Source organism: Rhinopithecus bieti, unplaced genomic scaffold (genome assembly GCF_001698545.2).
Source record: "Rhinopithecus bieti isolate Rb0 unplaced genomic scaffold, ASM169854v2 scaffold_15336, whole genome shotgun sequence".
NCBI lineage: Eukaryota > Metazoa > Chordata > Mammalia > Primates > Cercopithecidae > Rhinopithecus > Rhinopithecus bieti.
The window spans coordinates 1,757,252-1,783,726 of NW_016808678.1; positions in this window are offsets into that span (position 1 = coordinate 1,757,252).

Below are 26,475 nucleotides of genomic sequence, written 5' to 3' on the forward strand. Positions count from 1 at the left end.
GGGGAGGGGAGGGGAGGGGAGGGGAGGGAGAAGGGAAGGAAGGAGAGGAAAGGAAGAGTGCAATACTACATTAAAAAAAAAAAAAGTGAGAACAGTCATTTGACCTAGTTCTGGAGGTCAGGGAAGATTTGTGAGAATGTGTCCATAGCCATTGGCCAGGAGAAGATGAATGGGAAGAGCTCATGTGAAGGGAAAATGAGTAGCAAGAGTGAAAGAAGGTTGGCATGTCTGGAGCACTGAGAATGTGGGGGGAGTTGAAGGCAGAGGAGCGTTGTTCTCCCGCACTCTAGGTAAAGTGACCTGGGGCAGTTCTCATCCATATCTGCTGTCCCTGGCAATTATTAAGAGGGCCCTTTTACTGAAGAAAAAAAAAAAAATCCCAGATCAAACATTAAATACTATAGTCCCCTGGATCAAAAACCAAATTAGGCTAACGGCAATGTGGTGAAGTCCTAACAATGTCTGGAGTTCAGTTATTAGTAATGCACCAATGCTAATTTGTTTGTTTTGACAAATGCAATCCTGAGTAATTTAAGATGTTAACTGGGCAAGGGGTATCCAGGAGTCATCTGTACTATAAGTGAAATTTTTCTATAAATCTACAAGTATTCCATTATTATTTATTTAAAAAATTAAACAACACCAGCAACAACAAAAAGGTAGACTGACCGAAGGAAACAAAGTTAAGGAGTTTCATTTTTATCTTAAGGAGAAGAGAAAGGTACTAAAGAGATGAAGCATGGTGGAGTGGTGAGGAGGAGGAGGAGAGTCCTCAGATCTGTGTTTAAACAAAGCCACTCTAGCTGCAGGTGGGGAGCAAACTGGAGGGTGCCTGAGTGACTACAGCGAGATTGGTCTGGGGCCATGTTAGTAGCTCAAGGAGCGATGACAGTACCTTGGACCAGGAGATGAAGAGAATGGTTAGATACAGGGCCATTTTGAGGATGAAATAAGCAGTAGTTTCTGTGGACTACATATGGGATGCAGGAGAGGGAGGAGTCAGGAATGAGCCCTAGGTTTCTGTACATTTGTTTATGAGTGGGAGTCTGGGGGGACCACACACAGGACCCTTCTGTGAGCAGGCCATCCAGGAAGGTGGGGAAGGGTGGATGGATCGTGATATGGAGCTGAAGGGTGAGAGGATAGCTACTAAACCCCTGCAAGGACTGGCAAGAGCCAGACAGCACCTCAGTTTAAGCACCAGTGGAACATCCAGCAGATTATCAAGACATCGTGTCAGGCTCCTCACAGCAAAGGGAGGGCCCAATGGAATCACATCCAAGTCCTGCTCCTCAAATGGGAACCCAAAGCCATGATAGCATTTGCCACTATAGAAACAGGGTTCAGTGTGGTGATGAGTCCTGCTCTGTGAACCTCCATTCAGCCTCAGCCTACATGTCCAGCATGGAGTGGGACAGACCTACAAGGAGGAAAGAGCTTCTGCGAAGAGAGGCATTGCCTGGGGGTGAGGGACTTTGAAGGCCCCCAGACCTCTAGGGCAAGACCTCAGAACAGCACCTGGCACATAGTAGACACTCAATATCAGTTGAGGGAAAGAAGGAACGGATGAAAGATACTGAGCATTGATCCCCTCAACTGTGAAATCAGTCCAATAATACATCACTGATAGTGCTGAAAAAGGCTGAAATTAGTTGGCAGTGTTGTCTGCAGGGCTGAGCTCGAGAAAAACACTAAAGAAGCTATAGCCATGAAGGGATGAAGGCCTGGGAAAAAAATATACATCATTTATGTTTATTTATCTGCAGTGACCAGGACATGGTCTTTAATTAGCAATCTAATTATGTATTGGTACATTAAAAACATACACATGGGGCATGAGCATTTTATTCCTTGTGGACAAGGCCACAAGTATATTATTCACAATTGCATCTCAGGCAATGCAATCCACTATATGTTTAACGAATAAGTGACATAGAATTTGTTTATTTAATTCCTCTTGTGCAGCCAACAGAGTATCTCTCTTTAGGAAGGTGACCTCTGTAGCTCTTTTCTTCCTCCCATCCCTTGGCTGGTGTTATGTTTTTCTCTCCAATTATAGTGAAACTAAGTGGAAAGTATTGGTTCTCTCTGTCCCTGAAAGGAATTCACTGACTTCACTGTAATGGTCCACCAGTGACCAAGCTGTGCCTCATAAGTGCCACAGCTTCCCCCAAGCCCTGGGAATGAATGAATTACCCTTGGGGTGAGTTGTGCAAGAAGAAAAGCCTGCCTGTTCCGGGAATAGCCTCCACATCCAGGAGAAGTGACAGCACCTGTTGGTGACTCTCAGAGAGTTGGCTGGGATGGCAAGGCGGACCGAGAGGCATAAATTCTGAGGCTGGTTTTTGAGCCTGTTAAGCTCCTGAAGGGGAAGCCCAGTGGATGGAACGGGTTGTGATTTGTTGCTGCCTGGTCAGAATATGAGTTGGGTTCCCTGGAAGCTGCAACCCTGCTTAATTTACCTGTCAAATAGCCTGATGGATTTGCCCATAGAGTTTTTAAATAGAAGATAAAGCTCTTCACTCTGTGAGGCTTTCCTCTTCAGTGGGGGAACATATCCATCACTTGAGTGGATCAATGTGGCTAATTCAGGGCTCTTCAGCCCCATCCTGTTGAGCACTCTATCTCCACTCTGTAAATATAATTATTTGGAATGGAATTTAAAAGGTTGCCCATTGTGTGCTCAATTTATTTTCCAGTGAAGGCTCCAAGAAGCCAGGTCACCAGTTGCCGCTAGCTGGTGCTCTGCTAGCGTGCCCCGTGGCAGTAGCTGAGTGCCACCCAATGACACTGGCCAGACTCAGGGACCCAGCAGAGCTCAGGGAGCAAGGAGAGCTCACACAGGTAGAGTGCTCAGCCCTACATCATGACTGTTCACTAATTCTCAGCCTTCTTTGGCCCACTTCCCTAAAAGTTCTATGCACCATTCCTGTCCTTTCACTAGAAAACATGTTTTTGGGATAGGGATTTAAGAAATAGACAATTCTTGTAGATACCTGATCTCCTCTGTCCTTCCACATAAGAGATAAGGAAGAAGAAACATGGAATTCTAGGTTCAGGGTGCCCATTAATCTGTAACACTTGGACTATGCCTTTCAACAAAAACTGAAGAATCTAATATAAAGTCACTAATAAATACAAATAAGTCTGTTGGATTCATTCTACAGCAACTGTTAAGTACTAATGTAAATTTACATAACATCATCTTGATCTTTTCTTTGCCAGCAATAATGTATAATTCTATTCATCTCAACAAAGTGAATTGAATACAGAAATTTTCCCATTTAAAATGAAATATTAAATTTTGGGGACCTCTTTTAAAAACTGCCCATTTTTTTCATGACAGAAATGCCGATAATTCAGTTTCTTCCTGATGCGCAAAAAATATTAAGAAACAAAATACTTATGTTCCATACGCGCTCAGCTGTCGTAATTGCTTTTTAAACAAATCTACACCTTGATATGAAATAAATATTTAGAGGGAATAAAAAAATACAAAGCACTTTTTAATCACTCTTTAAGCAATACATAAGTAGATTAAGAGGTTTCCTGAAAACAGTTTACATTTTAAAATTTGTAACAATTAAAAATATGCTCCAAAGCATAAACACATGTTTTAATCAACATTCTTAATCTTAGTAATGAACTAAGACAGAATTTTCTTTTTTTCATTTTTTTACCATGATTCCAATATTACAAGTCATAAAGGAAAGATTGAGTAGAGTAAAATGAAAAGCTTTGTAGGAAAGGAAAGAAAAAATACAGAAAGTCAAAAATCAAATGACACCCTAGAAAAGCACTGGCTACTTAAGACATAGTATCGCTATCTTTAATATACAATTAATTCTTACATGTCAGTAAGAAAAGAAATCTAGCTAGCAATCATAATATAAAAATAGCATAGGAAGTTGTTAGAGGCAATTCACCAAGGAAGTGCAAATAGCCAACATATTCTGAAAATATGCTCACTAATAATAAAGAAAGCTAAAATTCAGATTTGCAAAAATGTAAAGAATTAGTATGCATTAGAAAACAGAATTAGCACACATGTGAAGGATTGGTCACGTTCATGAATGGTTGATACATATCTCAATTTGGTTTGTTTCTGGAGAGCACTTTAGGAAACTGAATAAAAACTTTTACCTACCTACATTGTCACAGAAATTTCATTTGTAGGAATCTGCCCTTTAAAAAATACTTAGGCAAATAATAGTCAAGGTTCTCCAGTGAGGTATTGTTGAGTACATTGTGAAAAACAGCATAAATGTCCATTAATAGTGATTTGATTAGTTATGATACTATATGATACACAGGGATATATGCAGTCATTTAAAATGTCATTAATCTATAGGTATTGAAACAGATATTTCTTTAAGGTTGCAATGCACAAAAAAACTATTAAGAAACAGCATGTGTTACTTATGGTTTCAGAAATTAAAACTGTGACTTATCAAAAAAATCCAAAAATTATTTTAAAAAAATATTTAAGGGAAATACTATAACCCAACAGATTTGAGTTTCTATTATGCCCCAACCTCAAACAAATATACATAGTTATTGGCATATTCAATTTGTATTTATTTCTTAAGTACCTTATTTAAAAGATATTTACTTATCCTTTTGGCAGGGACAGATTTTTAAAGGAGATTTTGGTTTATAACTTGTTTGTAATGATATTAAGTTTTTATTTCTAAGGGCACTGCAAATGATAGGCCTGTGCTTTCCACTTGAGATTGACGCTGCTGACCTCTCCAGTAAGTTTCACCCTCAGGGAAGTGAAATCACCATGGATGCTATTTTTTTCACTTGTGAACTAATGTTGATTCACTTATATTTTCTTAAATGCATGCATACATGTATAAATAATTAAACAGAGTCAATAGGATTTAATCAGGGGATACATTTCCCCTATAGTGACTAAAATAGAGTAAGGACTTGGTCTGTAAGGACAATGTTCAAAAAGAGTGGCTGGTACATGCTTTTGCTTTGAAGATGAGTGGGCCTAAAACAATGATACTCCAGTATCAACAAGCATATTCACAACCTAGATGGTGATCTATCTCATCGTCCATTAAAGAACCGAAGGTCCTCAGAGAAATGGCTGACTCTAGGACTGGAGCAAGGAATATATATGACAAACCTGGAACATTTTGTCATGCCAGAAAGTAAGAAAGTGTTAAACATGCCAACACGCGCTCATGCACAATGGCTGCATATCTCAAAGGGATACAGAAGACAACTGAAAGAACTCCCAGTAGCCAAAGCTCGAACAATTTGAACAACAAATAAATACCATAGTATTGGATTATAACACAAAGTATAATATATATAGGGGTGAGTCCATACTGATGTAAATATATGACTAAATAAATAGGAGAAAAGAGACAATCTCCTATGCAAAGGAATTTCAAACAAGTTAGGTAGATACTCTGTACCCAAGGAGAAGAAGCATAACTCCCCACTCCACCAGTGTGAGCTGATTACAATGCCATGTTTTTGAAAAAATACAGCCTAGAAAGTAAAAACAATGAAATAAAGAGTAATTTTACAGTGGAGAAATCTAACACACACTACCTCAGCCAGGTGATCAAGGACAACATAAGCCATGATAAGTCATGTTGATAGGGTGTGTCCTTGGTAGGATGCAATGAGATGGAACTTTGCCTCTGTGGTTTTCACTCTCTAAGCATATTATCGCAGCCTGATTTTGAGAAAAAACATCGGGCAAATCCCAATGGTGAGACACTCTACAAAACCACCCACCAGGATATGCCTCAAAATTCTCAAGGACATCAAAAATCGGGAGAGTCTGAGACGTATTCGTAGTCAAGAAGAACCCAGGGAGGCGAAGATGAAATGTAATGTGGTGTCTTATAGCAGATCCCAGAACAGAAAAAAAAGAGCCTTGGTAAAAATTGACAAATCTGAATAAAGTATAGACGTTTTGGTTAATAATGACGTAAAAATATTTGCTCATTGGTTGTGATAAATATATCATATTAATTTAAGATGTTAAATTAGGGGAAATTGGTGTCGGGCCTATGAGAACTCCGTGTACTATCTTTGCAACTTTTCTGTAAATGTAACATTATTCTTAAAAAATTATTTTTTTTATTAAGAAACAGCATGTATTGTTTTTGGTTCCAGAAATTAAAAAGCAGGCAACTTACCAAAAAATTCAAAAATTATTAAAAAAACATTTAGGGGAAATACCACACACAGTCCAACTGATTTTAATTTCTATCATGTCCCAAACTCAAACATATGTGCATAGTTATTTGCATATTCAATTTCTATTCATTTCTTAAATACCTTATTTTAAAGATATTTACTTATCTTTTGACAGGGACATATTTTAAAGATTTTATTTACATCTTGTTTGTAATGATACTTAGTTTGTATTTTTAAGGACACGGCAAATATCTGCCTAAATTCAGTTTATCTTGACCACTTTAAAAAATAACTACACTGACCACTCTTTTAAAAATTGTTATATTTTTTAAAATTATTATATTTTAAAGAGTAGTCAGGGTAGTTATTTTTTTATTGAGTATTTTAAACAATTGTTTTAAAAGTGTTATTTTTTAAAGAGTGGTCAGGGTAGACTTCATTTAAGCATTCATATTGAACAGAGATGTAAAAACAGTAAGGAAGACAGTCATGTGGACATCTAGGGACAGCCTGTGTAAAGGCAGTATGTGACTGACTCTTTTAAGGGGGAACAGAGAGACTAGTGTCCTAGCAGTGGTCAGGGTTGGGGAGCTGGGGAGGGTAGTGAGAAAAGAGGTCAGAGAGGACAGAGGGCAGTGGAGGGTAGCATATATAGGACCCACAGCATATATAGACCCACAAGCCATTTCAACGCCTTTGACTGAGTAAGAAGAGTGGCCACTTGAAGCTTTCAAGCAGAGGAACAGAACCCGACTCCTTTTGGAAAGATTCACTCTGGCTGATGTGACCGTGAGAGGCAAGGATGAAATAGGCTGTTTCAGTCATTCAGATGAGAGGTGATGGTGACTGGGACCACTTTAACAGTAGAGGTGATAAGAAGCAATTATATTTGATAAAAGCAGTTATATTTCAAAGTTTTTTTGTATAAAATTAGATATAAGGTAAGAGAAAGAGAAGCATCAAAAATAATTCAAAAAACGACCAGGCATGGCGGCTCACACCTGTAATCCCAGCACACTGGGAAGCCAAGGTAGGAGGACCACGTGAGCTCAGGAGTTTGAGATCAGCCTTGGCAACATGGCAAAACCCTGTCTTTACAAAATGCACACACACACACACACACACACAAATTAGCTGGGTTTGATGGCATCCCTCTGTGGTCCTAGCTACTAGGAGGATCACCTGAGCCTGGGATGTTGAGACTGCAGTAAGCTGAGATCATGCCATTGTACTCCAGCCTGGGTGACAGAGTAAGACCCTGTCTCAAAAAAAAAAAAAAAAAAAAAAAAAATCAAGAAACTATGTTTTGTGTTATGCATTTACACCCTAACTTATATCAAAGAATGTTTGGGGATTTGCCATATTTCACAAATCAACATTTAAGTCCCTTTATTAATGCGATGGCAGTTATGCTCTGTCCATTGCTCTACTCCTTGGTTTGGTATTTCCTGCATCCAGTCTTAGGGCTTCTTCCTGCATGGTATTTTTTGTCCTATTGTTTAGCCTTGAGGCTCCAGTAAAGCAACAAGTGGGCTGAAAGCAACTTTCCCAGAAAGTACAAAGCTTTGGGGCGCAAGAGAGATCTTCTTAGTGGGAAACGGCTCCTAGGAGAGGAAAGTACTATGATGCAAAAAAACATGTGTTTTCTACTTTTTCTGAATAAAACAAGAACCTACACATTATAATTTTAAATGCAGAAATACATGTAAATGTAATTTCAGTAAACCATGCATTTATCCATTGAACCCTCAATTCAGACTAATGACTCCCATTCTTGTCTTAATGACCACACTAGGAAATTTTCTTTCATTATTATTAAGTAATTGAACTTGCATTTTTAAAAGTATTATTTTCATTTTAAAAATGAAGAAAATATTTTAAGTTATACAAATAGACGCTGCTATATGGACAAAACTTCCAATTCTCCTGAAATTGAACAGTAAGCATGTATTTGGCACTGCCATATTATAGTTTAAAATATTCACTGACCACATGAAAAATGAAAGTCTGAAAGTGACATGCAAGTGACCTAAGGTAACAGTATAAAAGTAGACCGCACAAAGGGAAGCTGCACAGAAGCTGAGGAAAGACTATGTAAAGCTGGAGAGAAGTTCGTCTTTGGTAATGCCAGGTGAATTTTAGCTCCTGGCATTTTTACCTCCCCCTCGGATGGGCCTGACAAATTCATGCTTCCAGGAACATTTTAATACTAGCCACCTTTGTGCAAATAAATCAATTTAAATTGTTTATGTAGATATCATGTTTTGAAAATGGACATAATCATATTCAGAATTTAAATCTTTGTAAGGATTCATTGACATTTTATATAAAGTATTTAACGCTATGTCAGATGCATGTTCAACAAATCATTAATTACAATAGCAACTGAACAATTATCAATTACAATAGCAAGAAAAAAATTATAAATTATAATAACAGTTGATATAATTATCAATAACAAATTATCAATCATTATTATTTGTCGTGAAATTTAGAGCACTTTGAGAAGACCCCAAAAGACTGTCATAACACACTTCATAAACAAGAGAAAAATCCTTCTAATAAAACTGTCCTCAATATAAACTACAACCCCTCATTCAGCTATGCAAGGACACGGAGCAATGATATGAGAGACAATTATGTAAATACAGCCACCATCCCTATTTTCCAAAGTCCTGATTTCAGACATAGCCTTCGCTTGTTTCCATATACCATATTTCAGTGCCAAACAGCAGGTCCCAGTTTGCCTCTGACACTCTGAATTAGCATAAAATGTCGTTGTCAAATCATATGTTCCCATTTTTAATTGTCAAAGAATTGTTTGCAATAATATCAAGTTTAATGGCTGCACACCAATCACATCACCTGAAATACCCGTATTCCATTTAACACCCCATTGTCTCTGCACTACAGAAGTAGGCTCCAAGAAAGAAAAGAAATCAGCCCACACATGTGAGCTTTCAGTCCAAAGGCAGAGAAGCCATGCAGAGTAAGCAGGAAATGTAGGGTGCTACTCGCAGCCTAGAGCAATCAATGCAAATCTATGCCACCGTTAGAAGGTGTTTTAATTCCAATAATAGACATCCTGTGATTGATGAATCTTTCACAGCTGTTTTCTATGTAGCTGCTTAATTCAAGCCTGCTGGCAGAGGTGGATGCTCACTTCAGCAAGTTGCCAACCCCAGAGTATCCTGCTTGGCTGCCAGCAGATTGAAAGGAGCAGCTAGGCCATAAGTTGGGGCCTAAGAGTTGGTGTGAAGTCAGTGCATAATGTGATGCGTCAAATTCCATCAGCTTCCTAATAACACCAACACACTGACAAATACAGCACTAGGTGGTGGCTGATTCCATGGTCATTTCTGTCTTGTCTTTCACATGGTCACCTAGAAATGCTTCCCCAGTGATCAAGCTTAATCCTATGGAAAGGCTTTGTCAAGAACCTCAAACTACCCACCCTTAGATAATATCATAACCACATCATAACATAATATCATAACCAGTCATCAGAGATGACTGTTGTTGGCATGCAAATTTATTTGAGTATTGTCCTGTACTCCAGGTAGGAAAAAAGGTTGACACAGCCATTCTGAAAAACAAATTTGAAAATACATACGCCTCAAAACTCAGAAATCCTAATTCTTGCCATTTACTCTAGATAAAACACAGCACAAATTAACAGGAAACATGTACACAGTTGCTTGTTAGAGTATTGTTCATGCTGTAAAATAGTAACAAAAATTTGGAAACAATCTAAATGCTGGTTAGTGGAGGAATAATAAAATTGTGATATAACTGTGCCATGGAATACTATACTGCAGTGAGAAGAATCAAGGTACATTTGTCATTATAAATGTCAAAAACATAAGGGTAAATGATTTGAAAAAGGTGCAGTATGTATAGTTCATACCAAATAATGTGTTTTTGTGAATTCTAAAATTATACACTAAGCAATACTTTATATGTTTTGGAATATATGTATATTAAGTCCTTGATAGGAGATAGATAGTTAAATGTTCAGATTAGGTGCTAATGCACAGAAAGAGGTGGAAACCGGAAAAAAGAGACAAAAGGAGAGAACAGCAGCCATGGAGTTATTATTTGAACAGAAATGACGCTGTGTTGGTATCAGGGAAGATGATTGACTGAGTCAGTTTGAGTCTGTGTACCTAAGGTCCCGCATGGAGACAAGAAGTTAAGGAATGTCTTGTGAGGAGTGTGGCTTTAAGGACAAATGCAGTACAAGAAACTTGAGCTCTGCCTCAGCTCTTCCAACCAACCTCCCCTCCTGTGCCTGCTGCAGTCTGTCCTCAGAAAAGGGAGCTGGAGGCTCAGACGTCATACACGGTTTAGGCATTGGCCTCTGTATGGACACTGACGACAAGGACTCCAGTTTCGAGAACATTTTGGTGACACTGTCACCTTGTGCTGCAAGCACATCCAAACCATCCACTCACTGTCAACCCTGCCAACACTGAAGATGTTTCAGAGACTATTAGACTGGACCCAGGCATTTACTAATCCATCATGCCATCATGTCCTCTGTAATGCTCTTCTCTTTGGCTCTGAGACCAGCATGGCTAACACGGCGAAACCCTATCTCTACAAAAAATACAAAAATAAGCCAGGTGTAGTGGCATGGACTTGTAATCCCAGCTACTTGGGAGGCTGAGAAGTGAGAATCGCTTTAACCCGGGAGACACAGGTTGCAGTGAGCCGAGATCGCACCACTGCACTCCAACCTGGGCAACAGAGTGAGACTCTGTCTCAATAAATAAATAAATAAATAAATAACCCAGGCATGGTGGTTCATGCCTTTAATCCCAGCACTTTAGGAGGCCGAGGCAGGTGGATTACCTGAGATCAGGAGTTCGAGACCAGCCTGGCCAACACGGTGAAACCCCGTCTCTACTAAAAATACAAAAATTAGCTCAGCGTGGTGGTGGACACGTGTAATCCCAGCTACTTGGGAGACTGAGGCAGGAGAATTGCTTGAACCTGGGAGGCGGAGGTTGCAGTGAGCTGAGATCGCGTCATTGCACTCTAGCCTGGGGAACAAGAGCCAAACTCTGTCTCAAAATAAATAAAATAAAATAAATAGAAGGAAACAAAGGCGTCTCAATTTGCTTCCATTGACCTAATAACAGAAATATTTCTAGAAACAACCAGAGTGGTTTAGCAGCTGTCTTTATTCACCTTTTCAGCAATGCAGACTAAATGCAGCTGACATTCATGTTGAAATAATTTGAGTATAAATTACTTTCAAATATTTCTTTCTTAAAATAGAGAAGGGTCTGTCCTTCATATCTGAAGATGACATTCATTCTGGTTATCCATAAGGCAGTGTGGTAAAATGGGTTTCTAACACGTATTTTAGTTTTCTTGGAATGTCTTTAACAGTTAAGTTCTTGTAAAAGATAAAATGGATTTAACTCTAGGCCCTATAATGGAAATGTATTTGCCTCCAAGCTAAGTTTATCAAGTGGAACAGTCATAGTACTAAATGAAAAAACTCATGGAGAAACTCCATAGAAAGGACAGAAAATTCCAAAAAGTAATCCCTGGTCTATAGCTTCTGCGTGTTTCTTTTTGGGGGACCGGGGGGCAGCTCTTCCATTTTACTTCATGCATTAGGCAAATCACTCAGTTGTAATTTTTCAGAACTGTGTGGTTCTTATGCAGAGGCATCTCTCACAGCTGCAAGGATACTTCTAAAAGCTTGGCTGCCCTCTGATTATCTACCCTTAGTCAGCCTGCTCTCTTTTAACCATTCTATGGCTACCAACTTATTGGATCATTTCCTAAAATAAAGCCAAGGGGATCTCTGCAGTAACTAGATTCGTAGAAAGAGTTTTCCAACAGTGGAAACTCTTGGTTCATCCCTTTGGCTGTTTTTGTTTCAGATAGTGTACAAGGAACTTCATCGACCAATCTCTATTACAACCACATGGTCAGTTCCCTGACCAAAGGCAACTGGAATCTTTTTCCTTCTTCTAGGCTAAGGCTAAGGAAATTCAAATCTTGATGGTCTAAAATTGTCTATGTATAAGAAGAGAATTAAGGCAGGAAAAGCTGAAGGAGAAAGGCAGACTTGGCCATAAAAGAGGCTCATCCACAGTTTCTTGTGGGAAGACAAGAGTCTGTTGGAAACCAAAGTAGAATCTCTGCACATCTGCACCAAGACAAACCTTCTGAGAAATGGAGAGATCAGCTCTGCTTATTAAAATAATAATAATTATAATGTCTGTTTAATCATTAATTCTGAATAGTGTTCAAATCACTGGTTCTGAATAGTCATCAAATTAACAAAGTATTATACAAGTTAACACTAATTCAATTGTCTTGAGAGGCATTAAATTGATTTCAGCAGTAAGTAGAAGGGTAGGGATATTTTATGACAAAAGTATGAAAAGAGGAGAGTCCCAGGAGTACTGAAAACAACAATAAAATTTTCTCAATTTTGCCCCACGAAATCCTACTTAAAATAGCTTTAGGGGTTCACTACATTCTCTATTCTCCTTGAGCAACGTTTGGGCAACTTTTCCCATTGGCCATCAGCAAACACGTGGAGGCGTGTTTGAGCAGTCTAAAATGATGATCCATACAGATTCAGGAACTCCCTAATTATTTCCAGTTAGGCCCAGAAAAGTGACAGATTCCTGAGATGGGCCATAGCTCATATTGTTCTAGGGCTTAGTTTTTTTAACTTTCCCAAACAAAGAAATGGCTATAATTCTGTGTATACTACAGAACTTCTCCATCTGCCATATCTAGGACAGCCATATTATCTGATAATATTAATGTTTGTTAATGCATTAATTGTTAACAACATTTAATCATTTAAATAAAGGTGACTTTGTAACTCAGGAATGGAAAACCAAACATCACATGTTCTCACTGACATGTGGGAGCTATGCTATGAGAACGCAAAGGCAGAAGAATGATACAGTGGACTTTGGGGACTTGGGGGTGAAGATTGGAAGGGGGAGGTGAGGGATAAAAGACAACATATATGGTGCAGTGTATACTGATCAGGTTGCACCAGGATCTCACAAACCACCATTAAAGAATTTACTCATGTAACCAAATACCACCTGTACCCCCAATAACTTATGGAAAAAATTAAAAACAAATGAGGGTGGCATTGAATTATTGAATGAGTATAATTCCCCAATACGTTTTAAGGAGGTTGGAGGGTGCTAAGCACAGGGCATTTTGCAACCATTGTAATAAGTTAGGAGAGGCAAATTCTACATCTAATAAAGATGAGGGATTTGTAAAATTTGAGAAATATTTGAGAGCAGGAGATTACATTTAGGGAAATCTGAGTGCTTTACAGAAGGAAAGATGAAAAGAGACAGAAAGAACCCAGGAACCAAAAAAAAAGAAAAGGCCACTATATGAACTTTTCTAAGTTCTAAATTTTTTTATGAGACAACTCACTCCTCTGCTTCTCCTAGCAGATCTTCAGTAGATTCTACGCTAACCAATGCTTGCTTCTCTCTTACTAGAATGGGGGAGAACATAGACAGATAGTTTCAAGAGGATGATAAAGGGACAACTGACATCTGGGTCACCTATCGTGTGTTTCAGTAGCTTCCGCCATACACCATGTATGATATTAAGCCAATTCTCCAATAGATACGCCATTAAGAGCTGAATCCCTTTTTCTCATTCATTATCTTACATTATCTACATTGGTCAACTCTTACATATTCACTCAACAAACATCCATTGAACACTAACTTTTTAGGGGATACTTAGCGGGGATATAAAAGTGTTCATATCTGTAATGAGGCTTGAACCCCAAACACTAACACATTCAACCACAAGCTAAATGCAATTGTTGAATATTAATGAATTTACTGTAGGAGGAGCTACTGAGTTTTCACACATTGTCTTATTCAAAGCTGACTCTATTTCAGCAGAACTCTGCCACTGACTTTGAGAAAGTCAGAGTTGAATCGACATTTATCTTGCCTTTGAAAGGAAAACAATCCAACAGGAACAGTGAGACCCAGGCACTGGTAACTATAATACGGTGTAGAAATTGAGAGATGCTGTAAGAATGGAAGATTAAAGCATTTAATCAAAGGGAAAGGAGTTAAGAAAGAATGTGTAGAGGATTTAGGATTTCAGTTGATTCTGAGAGTAGATTTAAAAGTAATCAAAATCAATGAGTCAGATGTTTCCAACAAAACAGTGATCTGCAATTCAGAATTTTGTTGTGCTGATGGTTACTGCAATAAAATGTTTCACCCCCCTGCAAAGACTCATAGTCCAAAGGTATATGATTTGGATAGGAGAACAAATCCATTATGTGATTCATACTCTACCTATAGCAACCAAATGCGACACGAAGAATAACAAAAACAAAACAAAACAAAACAAAACAAAAAACCCTGTACTTGGGAGACATTAAACGTACATGTTTTATTAGTCCGTTTCTACACTGCTATAAAGAACTACCCAAGACTGGGTAATTTATAAAGTAAAAATGTTTAATTGACTCACAGTTCTGCAGGCATAACAGGAAGCATGACTGGGAGCCTTCGGGAAACTTACAGTCATGGCAGAAGGCAAAGGGGAAGTCAGCAGTTCTTACCACGGTGGATCTCTTCTTACTAGAGAAAGAGAGAGCAAACTGGGAAGTGCCACACACTTTTTAAAAAAACACAGCTCATGAGAACTCACTCGTTATCATGAAAACAGCAAGAGGGAAGTTTGCCACTTGACCCAATCACCTACCACCAGGCCCCACCCCTGGCACATGGGGATTACAATTCCAGGTGAGATTTGGGGGGAGCCAAATCTCATTCCAGATGAGAGCCAAACCATATCCAATGTACTCTGCAATTCTTTGACATTTTATTATTTCTAAAGAACGCAAGGGGCCGGGCGCGGTGGTTCAAGCCTGCAATCCCAGCACTTTAGGAGGCCAAGGTGGGTGGATCACCTGAGGTCAGGAGTTCGAGATTAGTCTGGCCAACATGGTGAAACCCTGTTTCTACTAAGAATACAAAAAAAAAAAAAAATTAGCCGGGCGTGGTGGCAGGTGCCTGTAATCCCAGCTACTCCAGAGGCTGAGGCAGGAGAATCGCTTGAACCTGGGAAGCGGAGGTTGCAGTGAGCCGAGATCATGTTACTGCACTCCAGCCCGGGCAACAGAATAACACTCCGTCTCAAAAAAAGAAAGAATAAAAATACTCATCCTCTATAATTACATAAAATATGTCTCCTCCTTTCAAAACTATGACGTTGCCCTTCCAAAGTGGAAATCAAACTAGGGAACGGAGACTTACAGAAGCTGAAAACTGGTAACTTTAGGATAATAATTCTACTGAAATTTGTTAGTCTATCATTTTAATTATAAAATGATAAAAATAATTAGATTACACAGAAAAAGATAAACTCCGATTTAAAATACAACTGTAATGGGGGAGAAAGCAGTTTTTCTTTAAGAATATTATTCTAGGCCCTTACTCAATAGTGTCAATAGTCTTTAGATTCCTTTATCACAGCTTAACCTGGTGCTGCTTTATAGAAGTGTTCATATCTGTAATGAGGCTTGAACCCCAAACACTAACACATTCAACCACAAGCTAAATGCAATTGTTGAATATTAATGAATTTACTGTAGGAGGAGCTACTGAGTTTTCACACATTGTCTTATTCAAAGCTGACTCTATTTCAGCAGAACTCTGCCACCATCTGCCATGATACCAAATATGACTGATCATGAAATAAATAAATGACTGAAAAAATGTGTTCAATTACTTCCTTTTGAGCTTACCATACAGCAAGGGTCAATCCAGGCCAATGTTAGTCTGCCACTATTTCTAGCTTTCTACGGTTCTCACTGCCACTACACTCCTAATAATTATATATTTCCTAATATCGCTAGACCTAATTTTGTGTTTATGCAAAACAGAAGTGCAGATCCTGCAGAAGTGTCTCACATTATATAAACTGTAGATACATTAGAACTGACTATTAAGTCCTGGTTTCTTTTCCCTCCCCCACCACAAACACACACACACACATCCTAATTACTCACTACATTTGGGCATGCTAAATAAAATAAACAAATGAGTCAAAAAATTTAAGCTCCTTATGCTTCTAGATGGGACCTAGGAGTAATGGGTGCAAGAACGGATAAGCCTGGATCATGGGAATATCGTGCCTGGAGACCTCATATGAGGTCAGTACTTTCGCTGGATTCCTTTTAGCTGTCATGTCATGAGCCTTGTCCTATGACATTCCTTTTTTTGCCACTCAGATGTTGTTGGGAATATTTTTCATGATAAGTCACAAAGTTCTCCCTGTGAGCAACCACTGGAGATGTTTTGTTTGTTTTTTTTTTTTTTCATTTCCAGTTCCAACAATAGATGTATTTCTCATAAGTTACTAGCTTTGCTTTTCATCCTATAGGGGACGTGAGTTGTGAAATTCATCATGTTTCCTTTTTTGTATTTACTGCTATGAAACCCAACCCCAGACAAGTCCATGATCCATCTCTTCTGAAAACAGTCTCCCAGATGCCTAGAGCACAAGAATCAAGGGGCCATTCTCAGGATGCCTTGCTAGCCTCAGATTCTGGCCTCACAGCCCAGCAGGTGTGCAGCATGGTGGCTAACTGGCTCTCAGTTCACCTTATTTTTTCTTAGTTCATTATTTCCTCACTTACGTGTATTACTATTTTGTAGACAGTTTTAATATGTCTATCTTCAATCTGAAGAGTATAAGTAGATTGTTTAAAGCTACAGAAAACCTAATGTTCATCAACATTTCCCAAATTTTTCTGCTGTATTATTAGGACTTTCAGAGAGATTGTGAGCCTCCACTGGTATTTGTATCATGTTCACAGATTTGTACACTTACAAAATTGTTCAGCTAACAAAAAAGTGAGACTGCATATTGCAATGCTTAACCAAGCAGGTTTTAGAGCCAGTCTAATGGAGTTCAACTTCCAGCTCTGTCATTTAACAGCTGTGAGACCAAAGGAAAATTACTTAACCTCTCTTGGTTTCCTCATCACATAAAATAAGAATAAAAGTAGTAACCACTTCATAAGGTTATTATGAAGAGTAAATGAATTAGGTGAAAAGATTTAGCATAGTGCCTGGAGGCTGGTAAATAATATAAAAGCATTTACGTCATTGGTGTATCCAATCTAAATTCTTCTTTGTGTTGTATCTGGTACATTTAAAACATCTTCTTAACATTCTTACCTATTATATAAGTATTAAGCATCATTGGTAGTAGTTAAAAAATGAAAGTAATCTGCACAGAAAGTGAAATAATCCCCCAAATTAAAAAGCAACCTACATAATGGTAGAAAAATATTTGCAAACCATGTATGGTAATTATCCAAAATATAAAAGGTTTTGGATAAAAGGTTATTATCCAAAATATACAAGGAATTCAATAGCAAGAAAACAACTCAATTTTTTAAATGAGCAAAGAACTCGAATAGACATTTTTCCAAAGAAGACACACAAATGGCCAACAGGCATACAAAGAGGTGCTCATCATCATGAATCATCAGAGAAATGAAAACCAAAACCACAATGAGATATCACCTCACACCTGTTAGGACGGTTATTAATAAAAGAAAAAGAGATAATGAGTGCTGGTGAGAGTACAGAGAAAAGGGAACCTTGTACACAGTTGGTGAAATGTAACTTGGTAAAGCCATTATGGAAAACAGTATGGAGGTTTCTCAAAAAATTAAAAATAGAACTACTCCAGCAATCCCACTTCTGGGTATATATCTAAAGGAAATAAAATCAGCATTTTTGAAGTTATTTTAAATTATAAGATGTTATCTTTTATATAAATGTTACCATATTATTTAAGTTTATATTTATAATTTATAATTTCATAATATATTAAAATATCTTTTATATAATCATTTGATACGATAAAAGATATTTTATCATGTAAAATCAGCATCTATACCACCATGTTCATTGCAGCATTATTCACAGTAACCAAGATGTGTAAACAACCCAGCGCCAATCAATGGATAAAGAAATTGTAATATATCAAGAGGTGAATTTTTTGTCTTCACCTCTTGGCATAATGCTATTTAAAAGGCTTGTATTTTCTCTTTATACAATTTTCACCTTTACTTTCAAAGTGTTTTGTTGTAGTTGGCTATTGCAGAGAGCGCACTGTCCTATCATTTGTAAACCTGGCCTGCTTTCTACGTTCATGGTATGGAAATGATGTGATTCTTTGTACAGTTTTATGCTGATGTTCCTTGTAATGCAGTAGAGGCTATTTTGCCTTCCCTCTTCTTTCTCAGTCATTTTGTAAACTCCATAATTATGAAGTGATTGCTTGAGAAAACAACATATAAACATAGAATAGAGTGACTGATCAAGATGATTTACAATTTCTTTTTTTAAACTGGGTTATTTATTAGGTTATTTCTGAACCACTTGGCAGAGAAATTCACAGTACTTAATGTTCATATTTTGAGTAAAGGAAGCTAAAACCATATTTGCTTTTTGATACTACATGCATTAGCAAAAGGTTATGTAAGTTTGTGAAGTAATATTTAACGTCTCAAAAAATAATCTTGCATGTTCCATAGTTTTGTATCAAGTCAGTCATGTCATAGTCACTACATCAAGTACAAATAGGTCATTTACTTGTTTGCAGTAGTAGAGTAACAAATTCTCCCTCACAGCTTCAGACGGTATCTATAGACTTACAGTTCAAATACAATACCTGAAGATCCCAAGTAGTTCTCCCTAAACCCAGTTGAGCACAGAAGAGAGGTAACAGGGAGGTGCAATGTGTGGAAGCTGCAAACAAGTAGGCCAAAACGAACATAATCTACACAGAAAATTAAATAACCAACACAAAAAAGAAACCTGCAGAATGGGAGAAAATATTTTCAAACCATGTATCTGATAAAGGATTATTATCCAAAATATATAAGGAACTCAACATCAAGAAAACAAATAAGCCAATTTTTTAAATGGGCAAAGACCCTGATTAGATAGAATTTGCATCTTGCATTGGTAATATACCAGAGCCCTATTAGTTTAGTGGTTAGGTATGAGGATAGGAAACATTTTCTGTAATCATATGAAAAAGCTGAACAAACTTAAAGTTAACATTTTTTTAGACCCAAGAAAAAGGAAATAATAATCACCCAGAGAAGTCTCCACGGCAAAGGCCTAGAGAAAAAGAATTTACCAGAACCTTATTCAAGCCAGGAAGACATCTGTCCCCAACTAGTCCTCTCTAGCTTTCCTGTCTCACTAGGGAAGGGAGCCATGGAAAAATACTTGGGAAGATCACAGCCCAGAGACACAAGTCAAGAAAAATACCAAATCAAGGACACTAGAGAAAGTCAAAACCTCCTGTCCTACAGCTACAGCAAACAATAAACACAGCACAGTTTCCAGCCATATTCACATAAATCCTCACACTAAAGGCCCAGTTATCTCAGTTCCTATTACCCAATGCAAAATGTCCAGCTTCCAAGAAAAAAGGATAAGGCATTCCAAACCAAAAAAAAAAAAAAAAAAAGGAAAAATAGTCTTAAGAGGCATAGTAAACAACAGAAACAGACTCAGACATGACACAGATGTTGGACTTATCAGGCAGGGATTTAAAATAATTATAATTAATGCATCAAGGGCTCAATGGGAAAAAAGTAGACAGCAATCAAGAACAGATGAGTAATGTAAGCAAAGAGATAAAACCCTAAGAAAGAAACAAAGGGAAATGTTAGATATTAATTTCTTTGATAAGCACATTAATACTCTAGACATCAGGAGACAGAATTGCTAAGAAATAATCAAAAGCAAATTCTAGAATTTAAAAACAATATGAGAGTAATAAAAAATACCTTTAATGGGCTCATTAATAGACTGAGAAAAGAATCAATGAGCTTGAAGATATATCACTAGAAACTTCCCAAACTGAAATGCGAAGAGAGAAAAGACTAAATAAAACAGAACAGAACATCCAAGAACCCTAGGACAATTTCAAAAGGTGCAATCTGCAAACAATTAAAATACTAGAAGAAGAAAAAAGAATGAAGCATAAATATTGGAGGTGACAATGACCTAGAACATTATAACATTAATGACCAACACCAAACCACAGATTCAGGAAGCAGAGCAAACACCAAGCAGAAAAAAATATCAAAAAACTGACACCTGGCATATACTATGCAAATTGCAGAAAACCAAAAACAGAGAAAAAGTTTGAAGGAACAAGAGGAAAAAAATCTTACCTATAAGGAACAAGGATAAGAACTACAAATGTCCCATAACTCACCCACCATCAAATATACAATTTGAACAGCCCTATAGCTATTAAGAAAATTTAACTCATAATTTTAAAACTCCTAAAAATGGAATCTCCAGACTCAAGAGTCTCAGTGGAGTTTTATCAAAGGTTAAAAGGAGAATTAACACCAATTCTACACAATCTCTTCTAGAAAATAAAAAAGAGGTGAACACTTTCCAATTAATTTTAGGAAGTTAGCATTACTTTGATACCCAAAACAGAAAACCATAGTACAAAAAATGAAAACTACACACCAACATGTCTCATAAATGTAGATATAAAAATCCTTAACAAAATACTATCAAACAGAATTCATCAATATATAAAAGTAATTATACACGATCACAAAGTAGGATTTATTTCAGATAATTTAAGCTTGTTCAACACTGGAAAATCAACCATTGTAGTTTACCTCATCAACAAGCTAAAAAAGAAAAGATCATAACATCAATTAATACCAAAACAGCATCTAACAAAATCCAACCTTCATTCGTATTGTAAAACTTCTCAGCAAACTAAGAATAGAGGAGAATTTCCTCAACTTAAAAAAAGGATGTGTTTGAAAAAACAAACCCCTATAGATGACATCATACATATAATGAGAAACTAGACATTTTCTTCCTAAGGAGGGAAAGAAATTAGGCAAGAATGGGGTTTGGATTATGATCCCAAAAGACACACTCCCAAACTCCATACTCTAATGTTGAAATCTTCCCTAAAGATCAAAATCTCTAAAGCCCAAATCCCTGTAGTCTAAAATCCCTACCATGTAAAATCCCCAAAACCACAATCCCAAAAGATTAAAATCCCAAATGTTGAAATCCTAAAATCTGGATTCTGGGGGAAGACTAGTATGTTTTCAGCTGTATACACAATTAGTTGCTGAATGTTAGGCACAACTATTACTTTGTTGTTGTCTTTATTTGCCAATTAAGTATAATTTAAGGAGATGCATGTGGGTGACAAGTTGACAGTAGGCAGATTTGTGAACTTAATTTTAGGTGTCAACTAGAATGGATAAAGAAACACCTAGAAACCGAATAAAGCATTATTTTGGGTGTGACTGTGAGGGTGTTCCCAGGAAAGATTAGTATGTAAGACCAGGTAAACTAAGCGGGGAAAGATCTGCCCTCAGTGCTGACAGGCACTATCTAAACGGCCAGAGTCCCAGAGAGAACAAATACTGAAGGCAAACTGTTCTCTCTGAGAGTGGTACAGATTTCTGCTGCTGCCTAGGACATCAGAAATTTGATTCCATTCAAGTGCATGATAACAATGATGACTTTGTATGCAAGCATTGTGTGTATACATGAAAACATTGAAACTTTCTCAATAAATGAAGAGACATTCTTTCTGTACAATTGTATTTGTGAAAGATAAAATTTCTCGAGATTTCATCTCTTTGAACAAATGGTGGTGACACACAGTGGTCTTTGATCATCCCATTAAAAGGTTGTTCACTACTGTATTTCAGATGACCACATAGTGATATGTTATTATATACTTCTTTCTTTTTTTTAAGAGACAAGGTCTGGTTCTATTGCCCAGACTTGAGTTTAGTGGTGTGATCATGGCTGACTGCAGCCTCAAACTCCTTGGCTCAAGGAATCCTCCCATCTCAGCCACCTGAGTAGCTAGGACCACTGAGGTCAAACCACCATTCCTGGCTAATGATTATTTTCTAATTTTTTTGGTAGAGATGGGGCCTCATTGTTTTGCTTTAGGCTGGTTTCACCTTTTTCTTCATCAATACAGCTCGTCCGCTCTTAACTGTTATACCTGCGTTACCATTGCTAATATGCCTAAGTGTTTACACTTGCAAAAATATGTCTTATTATTGCCTATTTTATTGTGTAAAGTGGCCAATGAAGTGTTCTGTTGTGTTTTGTTTCTCAGGTAAATTTCCTTTAAAATGGAAATACATTGTAAAGAATTTTAATCATTTTTTTTCCAAAATTACATATACGGGATTTTCATCTTTCAGGATTTTAGCACTGAGGATTATGGCATTTGGGTTTGTGCCTTTCAAGATTATGAACAGCTCCCACAAGGATGTTCTCTCCACTGCCCTTAATAAATGTCATACTGGAAGGCTTAGCTATAATAAGAATATATAATGAAGTAAAAAGTATACAGGTTCAGGCCAGGCTCGGTGGCTCAGACCTGTAATCTCAGCACTTTGGAAGGCTGACGAGAGCAGATCACTTGAGCTCAGGAGCTCGAGACCAGCCTGAACAACATGGTGAAATCCCATCTCTACTAAAAACAAACAAACTAAATATTGCCAGGCGTAGTGGTGTGCGTCTATGGTCCCAGCTACTCGGGAGACTGAGGTGGGAGGATCATTTGAGCCTGGGAGGCAGAGGTTGCAGTGAGCCGAGATCCTGCCACTGCCCTCCAGCTTGGGTGACAGAGTGAGGCCTCATTTCAAAAAATACAGAGAGAGAGAGTTTGGAAGGAAGGAAATGAATTTGTCTTTATTTGCAGATGACATAATTCTCTCTACAGAAAATCTCAAAGAATCAACAAAAATCCCTTGAAACTACTAAGTCATTATAGCAAAGTCACAGGGTAAAAGGCTGAGATATAAACATTGAGTGTTTTTTCTAATACCATCAAGAAACAATTGAAACTTAAATTTTTAAAAACACAATCTATTGACAGTGGCTCACACCTGTAATCCCAGCACTTTAGGAGGCCAAAGGGAGGCAGATGACTTGGTCCCAGGAGTTCTAGACCAGCCTTGGCAACATGGTGAAACCCAGTCTCTACTAAAAATACTATAATTATCCAGGCATGGTGGCACACACCTGTAGTCCCAGCTACTCTGGAGACTGAGGTGGAAGGATCACCTGAGCCCAGGAGATGGAGGCTGCATTGAGCCTGTTTGCACCACTGCACTCCAGCCTGGGTGACAGAGTGAGACCCTGCCTCAAAGAAAAAATGCAATTTACATTAATACCAAAATGAAATTAAATACTTAGGTACAAATCTAACAGTATATGTGCAAGACCCATATGAGAAAAACTGCAAAACTCTGATTAAAGGCATCAACAACGAACTAAACAATTGGAGAGCTGATCAGTTTTTATGGATTGACTCTTTAGTAACATACTATTTCAACTCAGCCTAATCTACAGATTTAATACAATCTCAAACTCCCAACAACCTGTTTTGTATATGTTGACAAACTGATTCTAAAGTTTATATTGAAACACAAAAACCTTCCAACAGCAAAAGCAAGACTGAGGAAGAATAACATTGAAAGACTCACAGTACCTGATTGTAAGACTTATAAAGCTTCAACAATCAAGACAATGTGGCATTGGCAAAAGAACAGACATCAAGATTGGTGAGACAGAGTAGAACATGCGGTATTAGAACCACACAAATACAGTCAGCTGATCTTTGACAAAATAATAAAGGTAAATGAATGGGGAAAGGATTGTCTTTTCAGCACATAGTGCTGGAAAATTTCAGACAGATCCCAACTGAGCGACAGTCTACAAAATATCTAACCAGTTTTCCTCCTAACTCTCAAGGTCAGAAGAAACAGTCTGAGAAAATTGACAACCAAGAGAAGATTCAGGAAACATGGTGGTGACTAAATGTAATGTGATTTCCTGGATGAGACCCTAGAAATAAAAGTGGAATTTAGGTTCAACTAAGGAAATCTGAATAAAGAATGGATTGTAGTTAATAACAATGTATCAGTATTGGTTCATAACAAATGAACTACACTACTGTGTGTTGATTATACAGAAAACTGATGTGGTATATATGGAAACTTCCATCTTCACAATTTTTCTGTAAATTTAAAGCTATTCTAAAAGAATACATTTATGAAAATATCAGTAACATATCCTCTAATAATCGGGAAAAAATCAGTTAACATTTTGACATATGTATATGATTTCTCTATATGAAAATATAGTTTTCACAAAATGTCTTTTATATGTACTGCTTCATACTCATCTATTTTCACATTTCAATATATTATAAATATCCTTAATTTCAATATTCATAGCTATTATCATTTCCTTATACTACTATACAATAATATTATTACACAATTATCCCATTATATTATATATCTCACTACTCTTTGAAATTTCTGTTGTTCCCAATTATTTGCTAAAGAACTCTGTAATTTATTCTACAAAATAGTTAGTCTGTCACAATTAACTCCCTAGGAGCACTTCCAGAAGCAAAATTTAGGGGTAAAAGTTTGGATTTTTTAATAATTACATTATTCAAAAATTCATGTTCTCTTATATTTATTAGGAATTTTGCTATACTATTGATAAAATAAAATATCTTTAAAATAAGTAAAATGTATAAAGAAGTATTTTTTATGAAATAAAAATGCAATACTTAGGTGAAAGTTATCAGACATGCAAATGCTAATTGTCACTCCTACACTGTATATTTAAGTGGCTTAAAGGAAGCACTCCAGTGATGCTCACAATATTAAATTTAAAAAAAAAGAAAGAAAGAAGAAAGCATTGAAAGAAGGAAGTAAGGGAAGTGGGAAGGAAGGAGACTAGGGAGAAATGGAGCAACCAACATGAAAAAGTCGTTTGCAAGAGATTTGGGCCTATAATCATATAAAACACTGAGATTACACTGAACAAAAGGAGTATCTAAAGAGTTTAAGAAAATTACTGATCACATTCTATTTAACATCTAAAAAATAGTTATGGCAATATGTTAGCATTTCATTCTTATTGTCTTCATGGAGATAAATAAGTAACCAAAAGTCAAATATCTATTGACTATTTATCTCTCCAAGGTGTCTTTCTAGCATTCCACATACTATTTTTATGTTGTGATTTAATTAATATGTATGTTCACTTATTCCCAGGATAACCATATTTTAGATGTGTGCATATTGTAAACACACAATATTGCATAACTTGTAAATGGGTCTGTGTGTGCGTATTTATGCACATGAAAACACTGGCTATGCAACAATTCCATCTGTAGCTCCTCTCTTATTTGGAGGACGTCTTATTGGTGAGGTATATACATATACTGTACGAGGTGATTGATGTCATTAGGGAGGCAGTGAGGCAGGTACTTAAGAGCCTGTCTGTCTTGGTTTATACCTTGGTTTCATCATTCAGTAGTTGTACTACTTAAACCTTGTATTATCAAGGTTCTTATTTAACCTTTCTGTGCTTCATATGCATAACCTACAAAACGGGGACATTAATAGTACCTACCGTGTAGGCAGTTGTTGTGAAGGCTTGTAATTACATATTATATAGTATATAATACGACATTGTGTTTTACATATATTTTTATATATAACATTTTGTATTGTATATAACATATATGATTACATATACTTACATATAGATACATGTATATATTAGTACAGTGCCTGGCAAATGGTAAGCACTCAATGTATGTTTGCAGTTATTATCAAATTTTCAAAAACATCCTGCAAGTCTTGCTGTCTCTGTTTCACAGAGGAAGGAGCCAAGCTCTGCGAATCTTTATGATTTTCCTAAGGTCTCACAGCTAGTAAAGGCTCAAGTTATGTTTGAAACTAAAGCATATGGCCTTCCTCTGAAGTACCACATTTACTATCAATAGTAATTAATGTGATTATAGTAGAGGGATGCATTTCTTAGGTTTATTATTGGAAAACAAAAAGGACTCTTACCATAAATTACTTTCACCAAAATAAAGCTCAGTAAGGATTTGTTACAGCATTATTGACAGCTTAAGCATGCTTGCTTAAATAGTCAAAAGAAAAATAACATTGGAAAAATTCTGTACGAGTAATAGACACCAGAAAAAGTTACTGTCCATGAGTCAGAAACCAGGATTTCTTCAACACACTGCATAGACAGATCTAAAATTAAGGGGATGATTAGCCAATATGCAATTCACCATATGTTAAAGAAAAGAAAAGCCCCCTACACATGAGAGAGGGAGCAAATTGACTTGATCACATTGGCATATCACAACTTCCAAAGAAAG